Source organism: Apteryx mantelli, chromosome 5, assembly GCF_036417845.1.
Source record: "Apteryx mantelli isolate bAptMan1 chromosome 5, bAptMan1.hap1, whole genome shotgun sequence".
NCBI lineage: Eukaryota > Metazoa > Chordata > Aves > Apterygiformes > Apterygidae > Apteryx > Apteryx mantelli.
In genome coordinates, this window is record NC_089982.1 from 74,000,989 (window position 1) to 74,016,284 (window position 15,296).

The 15,296-nt window shown below is 37.1% G+C and overlaps 1 protein-coding gene across 1 annotated transcript in view; it reads right to left on the reverse strand.

Moving 5' to 3' along the window:
* LOC106498670 (janus kinase and microtubule-interacting protein 1) overlaps positions 1–15,296 on the reverse strand; it is a 128,090-nt gene that overhangs the window by 70,594 nt on the left and 42,200 nt on the right. Inside the window, exon 2 of the mRNA XM_067298245.1 lies at positions 3,659–3,850. The gene's annotated coding sequence lies outside the window, so the exon portion shown is untranslated. The remainder of the gene's footprint in view (positions 1–3,658; positions 3,851–15,296) is intronic.

Here is a 15,296-nt window from a genome sequence, read left to right on the forward strand (position 1 = left end):
ATAGCAAATGTGTTCAAGTGTCTGAACACACTTTTTAAACAAAGTTAAGATAGATTGTCTAGTTTGTGTTAAAGTATAGTTTTCAACACAAACACAGTCCACACTAAATAAAAAGTACACTCAGCTGGGAGATGGGAATGTTTTAGAATGTAACATTTCATAGGCACATGGGCTTCATTTTTAATACAGGATGTGCAAAAAGATCACACAACATAGAAAAGGACCAGAAAGGTCTCCATGATATAAACAAACATTTAATAGAAAGCAACTTCCTCATAACAATACGTTATGTCACCCTACAGTATTTAACTGCAGAACTGCAGGACTGAGCTAATGAGCAATAACCTGAAAATGAACTTAGATTGTTATTGTCCAAGCTGATTATAAGATGTAAACACATAAAGGAACATTTTAAAATATGTTTTTACTTATGATTTGTAATATAGAGATCCTTGTAACATTTATATTAAATATTTTTATTTATAAATATGTAACTATTTATATTAACATATGTTACAAATACAGTATGTGTGTAGTATGCTCACAGGATGGGTTTCCTCCAGAAAGGGTAAGTTTTAGGTGGTGAGATCATTAGGGCCTTCAAAGCTATTCTTCCAGAAATCATCACTTATATGATTGCTATGCATAAAACACATGCAATTTTCTACATATATTGCCATAGCCAGACCAAACCATCAAAGCTATTTAATATTCATAATGCACAATTCAGAGTTATTGACATTTTCAACCAATCAATTGAAAGGAAGAGTGGAGAAAACAAAGGAAGAACTAGAAAGCCAACCATAACTAAGACATACCAACAGAAGCAGCAGATTTGCAAAGACAGTTATCTTAAAGTGACATTAAATCTCCCAGCTTCAGGACCCCTCGCTACTATTTATTGAATGTGTATCACGTAGGCTAAAGTCTTCCAATGATTCATACCTTTTTTTTGCACATTCATATTTGTTTATTAATAGACAAGGAGCTTCACAATAGACTGAACATCTGTTATGTTTAACATTGGACAGCAAGCCCTAAACATGCAAAAGACTTTCGTGGCTCAGAAACAGCTTGTTTTGTTTCCTTTTTAGTACCTCATGTGAACATTCAAAATGCAGATGAGCATATTTAAATGACCAAGTAAAACATTACCTATCTTATCTCAGCAAGAGCATTACCAGCCACATACTTATCTAACTGTAAAAAGCACATGGGAACTCTGCCAGCAGCTGCACAGCTATCAGCTACCAAATGCCCTGCCTTTTTAGCAAAGCTCAATATTTGTAAATAAGAGAAACTATCCAGACACAAGCATGTTTTTCTAGTGCTTTGCTGTGTTTGCCAAGTAGTAGATCTGTAATCACATGGTAGGGAAAATAAATAATTGTACTGAGGATTAGTCAACCCAGATAGGTTGTTCAAAGAATGGTAAAGAAAAAAAGAAAGAGAAATGCATGGGTAATGCCAAAGTTTATCCCGATTTAAGTTGCAACCATTTAAAGAGAGGAGGGGAAAAAAAAAAGAAAAATAAATAAATAATTGTGGCAAATTTCAAGATCTCTCAGTGAGCTAAACAGAGAGACAATTAAAAAAAAGGTGCCTGACCCTCCATCCAGTATGTAACAGCAATCTGAATTTTTCACAGAAACAGCAGTGTTTCTCTAAAGCAAAATGCCTGCACACAGCTGCGTGAGGTAGCCAGTCTCCATGCACATCAGTACTGTCCCCTCACAAATACACGTTTACACAGCCATCCCGAGGAGATATTTGGGAAATATCAGAAACAGTCTAATCAAATAAGACAACAATATATAAGAAATATAACTAATCAAATAAGGCAAACAGCAAAATCACAAATGGGGAGTTGTTGGTTTGGGTTTGGGTTTTTTTTCCTCCCCTGTAGCATTGGGCAGATGTGCATAAGCAACCCAGAGGATGAAATCCCTCTGGTCACATTTTCAAAAGCTAGTTCCATGTAATATGAAGCCTGCTTATAGATATTTTGCACATGAGGAAAACACTTTGTTGCAAACTCTCTCACATCTTGAGCATTTCATTTTCATTACGCAGAGTCAGCTAAATAAAATATTCAGTCTAAATCAATTTGTTAATCTATGTTAAACTGTTTTGATATACTTGAACCGAATGAACTCAAGGATAATAGGAAAAAAAATCTTCAAATAGCATTGTGTTTGATATTTTAAAAAAATCAAAATGCTTTCACCTCAGCAGAAAGCCAAGTTATAAAATTTAACAGTTAGTTTTGGAATGCAGCACTTTTATTCTTCTTAAAATAAGCATCATCTACTTCGTATTATTATTGTTATTAAGTAGATATGAAGATGAAATTTTTAGATACATCTGTCACTGAAGCTTACTCTTCATGCAGTGTACCATAAAGAGTTAAGCTTGGCCAGAAGCAAATGTTGAACTGTCCTTCCAACTAAAAAGTAAGAGAGAATTTACAGTCATATTTATCTGTTGCCCCAAAAACAAATTTAGTTACAATATAGAGAAGAATTATTGTAAGTTAATTACACTGATGAGCACAAAATTATTTTAGACCTTTTTTTTTCCACTTTTTATATATTGCTTTATAATGACTTATCTATAATGAATTTCTCTCAAGCATTAAAATAGAGGTTACTAATGAACTATTAGCTGTACTTGAGTGTCATAAAAGACAATCAAATAGGACCCAGAGAGGCCCTAAGGCATGTTCCGTACTTTCCATTTTTTACTTTACTCTTTTTCATGAGGAAGAGGTTTTCAGTTGTCATGATTGTGGATTGTACAGCTGTCATTTCTCTAAACTGTTATCCTTGCCATAGCCCTCCGACAGGAGAAAACTGCTACATTTTCCCATATAGGTAGATGCTCCCTTAAAGCATCCAAACACATTGTTTTCCAAAAATGCATAGTATATATGATTCCTTTCTGAAAGCCTGGACTTGTGCCTAATATAATCATAAAAGTCAACAGAAGGTTGGCAAAGTCTGACAAAGAAGTTTAGTGCCTGACTGAGACCAAACTGCTACAAGCCTTTCATCTTTATTAACGGTGACAGGCTTAGATGAAGCAAGACCATGGTCAAGTTGGCAAACATATGATAAGCTAAGACACCGGGCAACATTCTGTCCTGCACAATTTAGACCTTACGTACTTTTTTTCCCCATATTAAATTAAAAAATTGAACAACAAACAAAACAAAACACAGGCATTTAAAAACTAGTTTTCTAAGTTCTTAGCCACCAACACAGTTTGGCAGGCTGGCCCTTACCAAAAAAAAAAAAAAGAAAGAAAAGGTGGTATCAGGCAGTTTATTAAGTATTTGGTTAGAAAACAGAATAAAATCAAAAGGAAAAATGACAAAAAAATCCTGAGTAGGAAAACATTAATTTCATCAAAGAAGGTTATTTACAGAACAGAGAAAGGTCCCATCTAAAGAGAACCATATTAAAGCAAAGATAAAAACTTAGTATAGATTTGGTTTATTTTACTGACTGAAAAATCTGGTTGGGTTTAAAGTCTATCTCATCACAAAAAAAATTAAAAACTTGAACTTTCAAGTGATAATGTCCATAATCGATTGATATCATCATATCTGTAGTTTATTCTTTTCCCACCCAACCAATACTCCGGCAATACACAGTACCTTTCTCTTGTCCACAGGTTTCCAAGGCAGTTGTGTTCAATTTTAAGTTAAAGAGGTGAAGACTGAGCAGCACCGGTAGCCGAGTCTAAGTATGTTTGTAGCGGACTTCCCACACCACGAATCCTACTCCTATTGGCATATCCTCTTTTTCATCAGCAAGGAGGGATTTCTGAGCAATATTAGTGACATCATCTGTTAAACAAAAGAGCAGAGGTTTAATCCACATCAGATTTGATTATCAGCTTTGACGGCAGTAACGCAATGAAAAGTTATTTATACAGGCTAACAAAACGCAGCAAAATAAGATAGCGGGCAAAATTACAGCATGTCATCTCCTCTCCATTAACAGCAGACATGCAAAATCTAATCCTTGGTCATCTTCGGTAACTGCTAGGTGGTCCTCAGTGAAAGCAGGATGAAAGCTACTGAGCTGCTTCACACATATAACAGGGCACTGCAGACTGTCCGCTCAGAACAGATAACACCAAATTTGTATTCCAGTTTAACTGTAATAATTTATTTGTGGACTACACACTTAGATTGTCATGGTAACAGTCTATAAATCATCACAAGTATTTCTGTGGTCTTCACAGTATTCAGTTTCCAGGTATACAGATTGGCCACTGTCATGGATCCTTATAAATACCAAAAAGTAACCTTAAGGAAGTTATCATGTGTCCTAGTGAACACAGGACTAGACTGAGTTTCAGAAAGCCTCAGTTCCATTCTTCTGTCTGGGTCTACCTGTCCTCCTGTACAGCGAAGGCAATAATGCTTCACATTTCTTGACAGTATTTCAATGTATTTTGATCATACGGAGAGGCAGTAGAAGCACTCAACTTACTGTTGATATACAGTACGTTTTGTTTGGACTGCTATTTCCCATCTGCAGAAAAATCTATTTACAGAGATAAAATTATCTTTATGGAGATATCTTTATGGAAAATACCACTCTAAAAGCTTAATGATAAAAGGTCAAGTTACTTAATGAGTACTATGCTTTCTTCCTCAAGCATCTAAACACCTATGACCGCACCCTTAAATAAAGAAAGAAGTAAAGAAAAAAGAGTAAAGTCTCCTAAACAGCAAATTCGTCTCATAGTATGCCTTTTGTGTTAAAGTATAAGTCAGTGATGGAGTAAAAGCGACCCAGAGAAGGCAAACAAATGTGAGCAACACCTAACGCAGGCACAGCTACCCCAGGGTCTCCAGAAAGCTGCGAGAGCCCCAGGCCTGGCTGGCAAGGCAGCTGGTGGCCAGACACGGTATTGTAGCTGAATGGCATTGAAACATGGCAGAAACATGAATTACCAGGGACAGGGTTCACGCCTTCACAAAAAGCTGCACTTCACACACAAAATACGTCAGGCTTGCATCCAACGGTATCAGTCCCAAAAATGCAACTCCTGAATGATTTTGTTTGCTTGGAAGTATTTCCACCACTGGTGCGTTACAGGTTACACAGCTGGTTCTGTTGTGAGCGGGTTAAAAATCAAATCCTCGGGGAATAACTCTCCAGCTTATTTGTTCAATATAGACAATGATCTAGGCAGCATTTAATGGAGAAAGAAAGAAAAGAAAAAAAGCCCACCATACTCATTTCCTTAGGGCCAAATTCTCTGCTGCTAGAGAATACTTTTGAAGAGGATGAAAGTACAACTAAGGCCAGGTCATGCAAGAGATCGAAGTGCTTAAACAGCTTAATCAGCATCTTTAAATAGCAGAGAAGGCTGGAAAAGAGGAAGTAGACTCTTTTTATATAGCACCAAGCCTCCTTAGGGAGAGAGGGAGGCCAATAACTTGTATTTTTAGGACATCGCATACATCCAACTTTACCCTATAGCTTCATTATTCTTTTCTGAGTTGTCCTATTCATAAATATTCCTATTGTTATTCCACATAAAGCATTTACATCACATACATGCATTTAGTTACAAACTTGGCATAAATTCATGTTTCTCACATTTTGTCGTTTGCTTCTAGCTTTTAGGAGGCTAATTTAAATGCATTGGAATGAAAAGGAAAGAGAAGGTTTTGCAATGTAAATAGGTAAATGCAGAAACAGCTAAAAGAAAGCAAGAACTGCTTGTCAGAGATACCAAAAGTCTGCAATCAGGCCAGCCAGAACACAACAAAACAGAGTTAGAACACAGTTTTCACTAAATAGCCACAATATAAATTTCAAGACATCAAAACTATTTTTTTCCAAGACTTTTCAAGAAAAAAAAATCAAGAATTTTCCAAAATAAAACCTTCAACAAATTAAAAACTTACCCAAGTAAGTTTTCTACATTTAAAAAGGTATTTAAGATTTCACCAATCTATTCATTCCATAATACTAATTCTTTCAAATGACAGGTTCTTAGATCCTAGAAAGCTTGTCTTTAACAATAGTTGTAGTTAAATTCTCTAGTAAATTTGGCAATAAAAAATATCTTAATAACATTCTTGGCCAGGAGGCTTCCCTGTATAAAGAGAATAGTGTTTACAGAAATTTTGACAGAAGGATAAACTTGGACCTTGAAAAGAAAACCTTGTAATTTCAGGCTGCTGTAATAACATATATAATAAAAATAGTATAACAATGGAACAATATAGTATTTTTAAAGAGGATGTTCCAGTGGTATATCACACAAGTGAGATTAAAAAAGAAAGACTAGGAAGAATAAGTCTTGCAGACACTATAGCAAAGTTGAAACATATTTAATTATGCCAGTCATTAGATATTATTCAGAACACTTTTCATAACAAATTACCAGCAACCACTGGAAACCTATAACCCAATAACCCTTCAGTAATCTTCCTACAGCTTCTTAAAAGATACGATCATACAAAAATAACGAATTACTGGAGGCTTAATTTCCAATTTCTAGTAACTGCTAAGCTAAATCTACTTCTAATGAAGGGGAAAAAAATAAGGATAAAGAGGGGAAGCTGGTGCTGTGGAAATGTATCTATTAATCTACAAACAGGAGACAAACCACACCTGTGCAACTTCACTGAGAACTCAAAATACACCATGCGCGTGCCAAAAATACCCAAAGAACCAAAACTATTGTAGAAATAATTTGACAGATGAGCTGATATTTGATAAATTAATAATTTCACTCAATTTAATAGAATCACCAACGTATTCACATCCTGTAGTTACGGCAGTACAGGCTAAATAGAGAAAGTTGATTAAGTTATGTGCCTCATTATAAAATGGTTCTTCAAAAGTTTGGTGTTATAATAATGAAGATTTTTTGTCTGTTTACATGGCACTAATTTGCAAACCTTTTAACACTTCTCAAATATTTTGGGGGAAAGGGGGGGGAGCAGAAAGTACCCAAGATATATATTTTCTGTAATTACAAACTGAAATACACCGGGACTTTGGTGAAAGCTCCGTTTCCGTCACATTACGCCACCATGTCCGACAGCACCCTATCCAGAGGACAACGCGAATTCCAAGGCGAGAGACGGCAAAGTGATGCCGCACTCCAGGCTCCCCCCGCGTTAGCGCTCCCGAGTCTGCAGCGCGCGCGGTTTCACACATTTACACTAGACGGCCACAGGAATGACCCAAATAAAAGGCTGTGTGGGAATACAGCGTTGAGCACGTCTCTGAGCTCGCTGCAGTACTGGCTAGAAATTTTGCTTGGGAAATGCTTTTCGGGAGAAGTCACTCTCATGCACAGGCGAGGGCAGGGGTGTTCCTTCTTATCACCAAATGTTTCAGTATTAGCAAAGCACACTTATTTCCAAGACCCCGATATTTTACTGCAGTAGCTTGTTTGCTAATATAGAGCCTTATATCTGTAATATTCACTTGAGGTATAATTTGTCAGTAAGACAGGCACATACATTATACGCGAGAAGACTGTGCCTTCTTATTCTTGCCTCCAGGCCTTGATTTCTAAGAACACAACTACTTTGGCACAAGCCTCCGTGGGATTGCTAGCAGAGTGAAGGATTTATTTTCACGTAAGCGGCACAGATGCAGCCCTTCATGAACGGACTTGACACGTCGACAGCCCCAGACGGTCGTGCCCAATTACGCAGCGGCTGCACTCTCCTTCACCCATTCAGTCTCCACCTAACGCACCATATTGCAAACAGAACATGCGAAAGCTGCTCTGGCTGCGCTGAAAGGAGATAGAAAAGTGGTATTGAAAGGGAGCCCCACAAAGAGAAAAAAATTAAGCAGAAGCGTCAATGCAAAACACTGTGAATGCACTGCGATGCAAGGTTGAAAAAGCACAGATCATAAGATCAGCCCTGCCAGGGACATCCTCTCTCAACATAAAACCAACCTGTCAACGGGGAAATCTTATGACTTCACATTTATAGAGCACTCTAGACATCCCCAGCCCTGTACCTGTTAGTAAAACGCAGTCACCAAGGTTTAAATACTGAACAGACTTAGACTTTGAGGGGAGAGGGCAGAATGACTCTGAAAACTTTCTCCCCACTTTTACTTATTATTTTTATATCAACTTTGAAGTTGATATAACAGAAGTCAAAGACAAATAAGCAGCAACTCCTTGCCTTCCAGTACTTCTTCAGAGACTCTGCCAGGAATACCAACCAAAACCACCCCTGATCTGTTTTAATCTGTTATTTTTATTGAAAAATATGTCTATGGAGGTCAAAAGCACAGAATCTTTATTTGGATACTAGAAGCAGTGGCAGAGATATAAGTAGTTTCTACTCACTTTCCAGCTTACTCTACATTTAAGCTTTCTGTTTTGGCATCCCCATACCAAGTCACTCACTGGGATTCATTTAAACTTCTGCCAGCTATGGTGGATCACCAAAAATAGGTCAGCAATTGATGTTTGTTTCTGTGTTGTTTTATATTGCTTTACTGCAGATTAATACTACACGTAATTCCCAATTCCCTAATAAAGACGTGCAACAGTACATTTTCATAGGAATTGATATCAGTCCTGTCACCTTGTTGCTGTAACTGGATTGTCAATGCAAAGAAAAAAACCTTACATTTTCCTCTTTTTATGAGGTCAGAAGTAATAGGAATTCTTGAGTGAGTGCTTCTGAAGCTTGAGAGTGATACTTGCTCATGTAATGTTGGTTTAATGTCATAAAACACACCTGGAAAATGGGCTAATGACACCATTTACTAGATTTCGTGACAAATGTCATATTTGCAAACTGTAGGATAAAGTTGCTTTTGTGTGCAAAATATATTTTTGGATATATATAACATAGTATGCGTGTGTAACAAATGCATAAAAAAGACTTCCTAGTAATTAAGATGACCTGGGTTAAGAAGACGAGATGACAAGTTATTGGGGGTGGGGGGAAGGAAGTTTCCTATATGGAACTTTTTCATTAAAGTCTATCAATAATTAACTAATAACTACCACACTAATTAATGAATACAGAACATCATTCAGAAATCTTAAGTGCATCATGCCCCATCTGTTTTTCTAAAAGACAGATTCAATGAGCTTTTAGTGAGCACAGCCAGAGACTATGCAGTCCTGTTCACATTAAATATCAGTCTTTTTATAGATAACACAAATAATAAAGCATTCAACCTAAAATATTTTCCTTGACTCAGATTTCTCTGCTAGAGTCTGCAACTGGTGGCACCTCTCAGCTACTTGGGTACACAAGTTTTTGACCTCTTTTTGTTCCACTCTCTGCCAAAGGAGCCAACTGACATCCTGCAGCCTCTCCCCTCCGAGATCCCCTTTTCACACACCAAATTAGCTTTTAGATAGGTTCCATCAGACCAACAGGTCTTAGGTTTCTTGGACCTTAGAAAAATCTTTTTACATGTATAAAATTAATGTTTATGTTACCAAAGGGTTTGTATAAGTACAAGAGAGTCAGGAAAGGCAAAGTAATATACATCTATACTACATCGTCTACAGTAAGGGATAAAGTCAGTTTTAGTACTTAAATTGGAGCAGCACTGAGTGAGTTAACAGTCTTCTGTAATATTCTGTAATATTTATTCAGTATTAAAGCATATAAGACACCAGTGAATTTACTTAAGAACTTCTAAGCACAAATTAACGCATTTTGACAAACTTTATAGAAAGTCTTTTCAGCCCATTAAGCAGATCCAGGTGGAGTTTCCAGCCACGCACAAACTTCAGAAACGATTCGGTGCAACTTTCTTTCCTTGGCTTGATCACTCTCGCTCTGCCTGCTCGGTGCTATACCAGCAGGGAGTTTGGCCTGTCCAGAAACAATGGGCTAACCCCTTGGATGGGGCAGGAATCAAGGGACACGCTGTGTCATTGCTCTCTATTTGAAACTTGCTTCCAGATCAGTTTCAAGATGCTTAATATGATTTTTTGTGTCCTGAACTGACCCAGCAATTCAAGCTATTTTGTCTTGCTATTTTCCATCTTATGCACAAAGGCGCAGTCCAGAGCAAGGAAGCTATACTAGACTATTTTTCCTCCCCACTCCCACGCACAGCGCTCAGCCCTGCATTATCAAAGTGATGGAGATTGCCGATTAGACTGGCCCACAAAGGGAACAAAAGCTTACCCTTGCACTAACTTACTTGCTCACTAGTTCAGATGGTAGAGATTTTCAGATTTAAAGCCTGAACAAGTGTTCATACTCGCCTCACTGATAAGGCAGTTGTGCTTGTTTGTATGCCTGAAGTCCTTCGCATGATTGAAAAGCAAAGGTTTTGGCTTGCAAATGGAACTCTTATTTTTTCACTGGTGCTCCTCAGAGCCCAGCATTTACTAAACTTAAGCATAACGCAAGATTTATTAGGCTATTCGGACCTTTAAGGTTCTCTCATATATGGCTTATGTATTTACCCTTTTGCCTTGGCAGTTCACACAGTACATAAATATGTATGACATTCATTTAGCATTTATATGGATATGAACAAATAAGTACAGGGGTCCTTACCAGAAACAATTGAATTTCTAAGCCTGAACAACCTGAAGGCTGTTCTACTATCTTAACCCTGAAAGTCCTTTATACAAAGGCTAGAATTTACTCAATTAGCTTAACTGACTTTGATTTGGTTAATTAAAAAGTAAGAATTTTTCACATCAATAATCATTTAGCATGAGTTTAGAAACAGCCACATTTGACCAATGCTACAAATTATAGCATTCACTTTAAAGCAATTCCACTATGTACTCATAAGAAATCTGCACTATGCCACAACAGTGATATTTCATGGCATGAATGTTATATTTAGAGTTTCTGACAAACTATTCAAAAACTTTTCTTGCAGCTCTATGGCAATGCTTACTTTTCAAAGACAGATCCTTACAGGTACCAGCAGACTTCTAAAGTGGTGTTCAGTAAGAGAAAAATTGAAGCCAACGCATTTAAAACCAAACCAAAACGGAAGTGAAGTACTAAGTCCAGGATCTCTGCCAGGCTGGGAGCCAGTATCATGTGAACAATCGGAAAAGAACAGACTTCTGCTTTACAATGGTACAAAGATCTTGAAGGATCATGCAGTATTTCTCTTCAACTTTTTCACTAGTTTAGGACTAAAATTCCTGGGTTTAGATGTGGCTTTTATTGCAAGTCCTTGTAAATCAGTAATTTGCTGTACAGTTAATTCACAAAGGAAGAATGTAGCGATCTGAAACAGGTGAAGGACTTGGAAAGTTAGAATACGGTCTGTCTGCACAGGGTAGAATTATCTGTCAATAGTAGGCAGACAAGGTGTCAAAGATGCATTGCAGAGACAGTCCACCATAACGCTGCTATCTTCTAATTCCATAAATTATATATTCCAAAGTGAACATGTACCCATACAAAAAGCCATATCTAGTCAAGTTAGAAATAATATTACATTGAAAAAAATTGTTGACTACTGTAAATTTGACACACACACCCTTTTTTTTTTTTCCTTTTTTTTTTAAACACAACTCTCCTATTAACTTCAAATTTATGCTACAGGACCAACTAGCACAATCTAAAAATCAAGGAAGTCAAAGATAAAGTCATTCAACACCCTATCAGTTTATCAGCCCTCAGTGTAGTTCTCTTTTCTGTCAACACATATCCCCATCTTCCTCTTCACTACATACACGCAGTGCCTGATGCAAGGCTAGTAAAACATGTAACAGAACAAATCATTTTCATCAAATCTACAGATCCACAGAACTAATCAGCCAGGAACACCTATAACAGTATTTACAAGTATCTCTTCTTTGCAGATACTGTATGCCAAGGGAAGAGATTTACACAATGAAGCAGCAAATCCTGAAAAGAAATCAGGGCACCTGAATCTCATGTACTTGGAACTGCACTTTAGCACTTAACCCTGCCCTGGAAGAACACCTGCACTTTCTATGCCTAAACACGTTAACTAGCTGTGTGTTAAAACACACTACTTTTAAACTGAGCAACTTCTTTGATACTCAGTTTGCAGTATGGTATATTATTACCAAATGCTTCAATTCTATAGCAAAAATACAGATCTCTGCATTTCTCAGAGTTACATAAAACCTATTAAGTGCACAGATTCCGCATGTGTAGTAAAGACTTTATAGTCTTATAAAGACTATATATAGACTTACAGTCATCATAAAAATGATGCATGTATGTGCACATGTAAATTCTGAGCTTGCCAAAACCCTCTTCTGGGTTTCTACAAAGACTTAAAATATAATAAATATGAGAATCCAATTAGCATATTTTTCCAGCTACTCATAAAACAGGTATTTTTCTATTAGAGATAGCAATGTTAAAGCCATTCCCATTAGAATACGAGAGAAGTTTCATCCTTCCAGAAGCCTTGCCCAGTCCAATTAAACAATGACAAGTGTAACAATCTGAAACAGGCACTGTTTGACACAAAGACATTACTATCTTTCAATAAAGGACTTCACGCTAGTTTTACGAGAACAAAGAGCTCCTTCCAATTAAAACCATAGTAACAGGGGGATGGGAGAAGAAATCAATCCAAATGATCTTCAAATATTTGTATTTACACAAACAATTACCCAGTGATCTGGCCACATCCTCCTTCAGCCGTTTCACGAAGGGCACAGTAAGGAAGAACTGCACGCAGTAATGTGAAAGCATACTGGATATTAAATTCCAGTTCTCTGCTACTTCCAGCACAGTTATTTACTGAACTGAATTCTTCAGATGTCTCTGCCAGGAGGATTTCATGTCTGACAGTGGCATACTTCACAATAGACAATATAAAATTTTATAACTATTATTGAAAATGTATTTACCAGCCAAAAGATAGTTAGACATCAAGAGATGCAAAGAGCTAGTGATATTTCTTAAAATAGCCAATCAATATATGTTGATAACTACTTATTATGCACAGGAATTTTCAGTCTCTTAAGGCTGAACTGTTTCAGCACATAAAACGAGTCAAGGCTTTGACATTTTGGGTTCTTCTCTAATTCCACAGCAGCACCAAAGCCACACTTCACAGGTATAAAAGAAAGCCTAAGACTACTGGATACCAAAAATACAAATTTGATATAGATGCTGTTTTTATAGTACTTTATAGCATAATGTACTGTCCCCCATTTATTCTCTCTTTCTCAGAGAAGAGAAACACCTCATCACCCCTTTCCAGTTTCCTCCTCACATTAATATCCTTTCTATGCTATGGGTACTAGATATCTTTTTTTCTAGAGATGTTAGTGGATACATACATAATTAAAGTCTGAAAAAGTCTCATCTCAGCCTTTGAAGATCATTGCTTGCATTTCAGACCTGATTCAGATCTGTATTTCAGACTGTGTGTCCAAGACCTTGTCTGACTCTTTCATTAATATCAGCTGGATTTGATAAAAGCCAGGTGAGCACCCCCACCTGCAAATATGGCCCTGCCAGTTTAAAGAGTCTCTGTCCTTTCTTGAGGAATAAACATCTGCATATAGGGAAAGAGAAAAAAGGGTTGGAGCAGTGTTGCTCATTACAGAACAGAACAGTAGGAAACCACTGAGATACATTTCAGCAGAGCTTCGCTTTCACTTTTACATCATGAAGTTCAGCCTCTAACCTTCTTGGCAGGAGCTGGAATTACCAGCTGCAAAAACCCAAGTGTCCTAAAAGTGTGGCTGTCACAGCCTCCCATTTGAGAAACTCATCATGGTCCACTAAGGAAATATATTAAAAGCAGAAACATTCCTCCCAAAACCTATTGTCTGAAACCTTTTTCTTCCTCTCTGTGTACAGATATATACACACTATGCTGTACACGTATACATACAGACTACATACCAAAGTAGGATGCTATCATTAAATGCTTTTCAAAAGTGGCTACAGATGTGGAAGGAAAAGTCAGCTTCTGGATGCCTAATGTGCTGACCTCTTATCCCCAGAAACACTGACTGTTGCAAAGCGTTAAGTTGGTGCTCCACAAAAGCAGGCAGGAATTGTGGCTGGGATGTGCAATATCATAGTGAAATCCAAATCCAGATGTGCAAAGTATCTACCTTTCGAGGACATGAGTGTGAGGACCAAACACAGACGCAAACTTGCTTCTAACATTTCCACGAAGGAGTTCCTCACAAAAGGACATATGCTGAGCTCAAAATTCCTGCTGGCCTGTCAGCAGTAACCTAGCTCAGCTTGTTTTACCTCACCAGGTCATAAAGTTCAAGCTCAGCAGCCCTAACTGTAGCTCAGTGCTGTCCCCTCATTCCCACACCTGTGTGGGGTGAACAATCCCCTTGCTTTGCTGCTTCACTCATGCCTTTTTAAAACATGTCCTGCTGCCCCATTAACTTTGCAAAAAATGGTATAGCCAGTTCAAGGAGAAGTGTAAACTTGCTTTAAATTCGTTCACTCCATAATGAGTTAATTTGGAAATTAATATACTTTTAACATTATGTCAGAAAACATCATGTTAAATTATTTACAATAACATATTTGGATATGTTGTACCAAATAGATTTATTCAAAACTCAGTTAAGATGGTTTACCTGAAATAAAATCATCTGCAGTGCTGTTAACTTGATCTTATGCTTCCTGACACAAAGTTAAAAGTATTAGTTTATTTTTCTCTTTCTTCATAACATTAATACAAAGCAAAAAATAATGACCAGCTTTGATTTTTGGTTTTGGTGGTTTGGGGTTTTTTGTTTTTTTTAATCTGCATTGGTTTTCCAATGTTTGATAAATTACTTGGTTTTATACCACACTTTCTTTACTGAATATTTATATAATCGCCTCCTAGTAAATAAAGTTTCAGGTGAAATAAACTGCTGCTCGAGTCAGCAAAGATATATTAAGAAAAGAAACACTAACATATGCAAGTGTGCTAGTGCATCAGAGTATCCATATTTATTAGGGCCAACGGAACAATAAAGTCCAGGAAAGAGCAACCGTCAGCAGAAGTGCACATGTTGCTAGTAAAATGTAATTTCAGAAGCCACAAAGTAGAAGGGATACAGTCCTCAGATATATTTCAGCTGCCTTATATTTAGTCCTTTTTTTGCACAACCACACAACAATAGTTATACATACACACACATGGAATAAAAAGGTTTTCTTTTTTTTTTTTCCTAACATGGCAGTTCTTATCTATCTTCTCTCCAAACCAAGCAAACATAACAAACTTTTTTTTTTTGCTCAGCACTGCCCAAATAGCTTTTCAGTAAGCTGTTCACAAGCTTGCATGTATCCATTTCCTGAACAGTGATAATTTAAAATCTAGCAG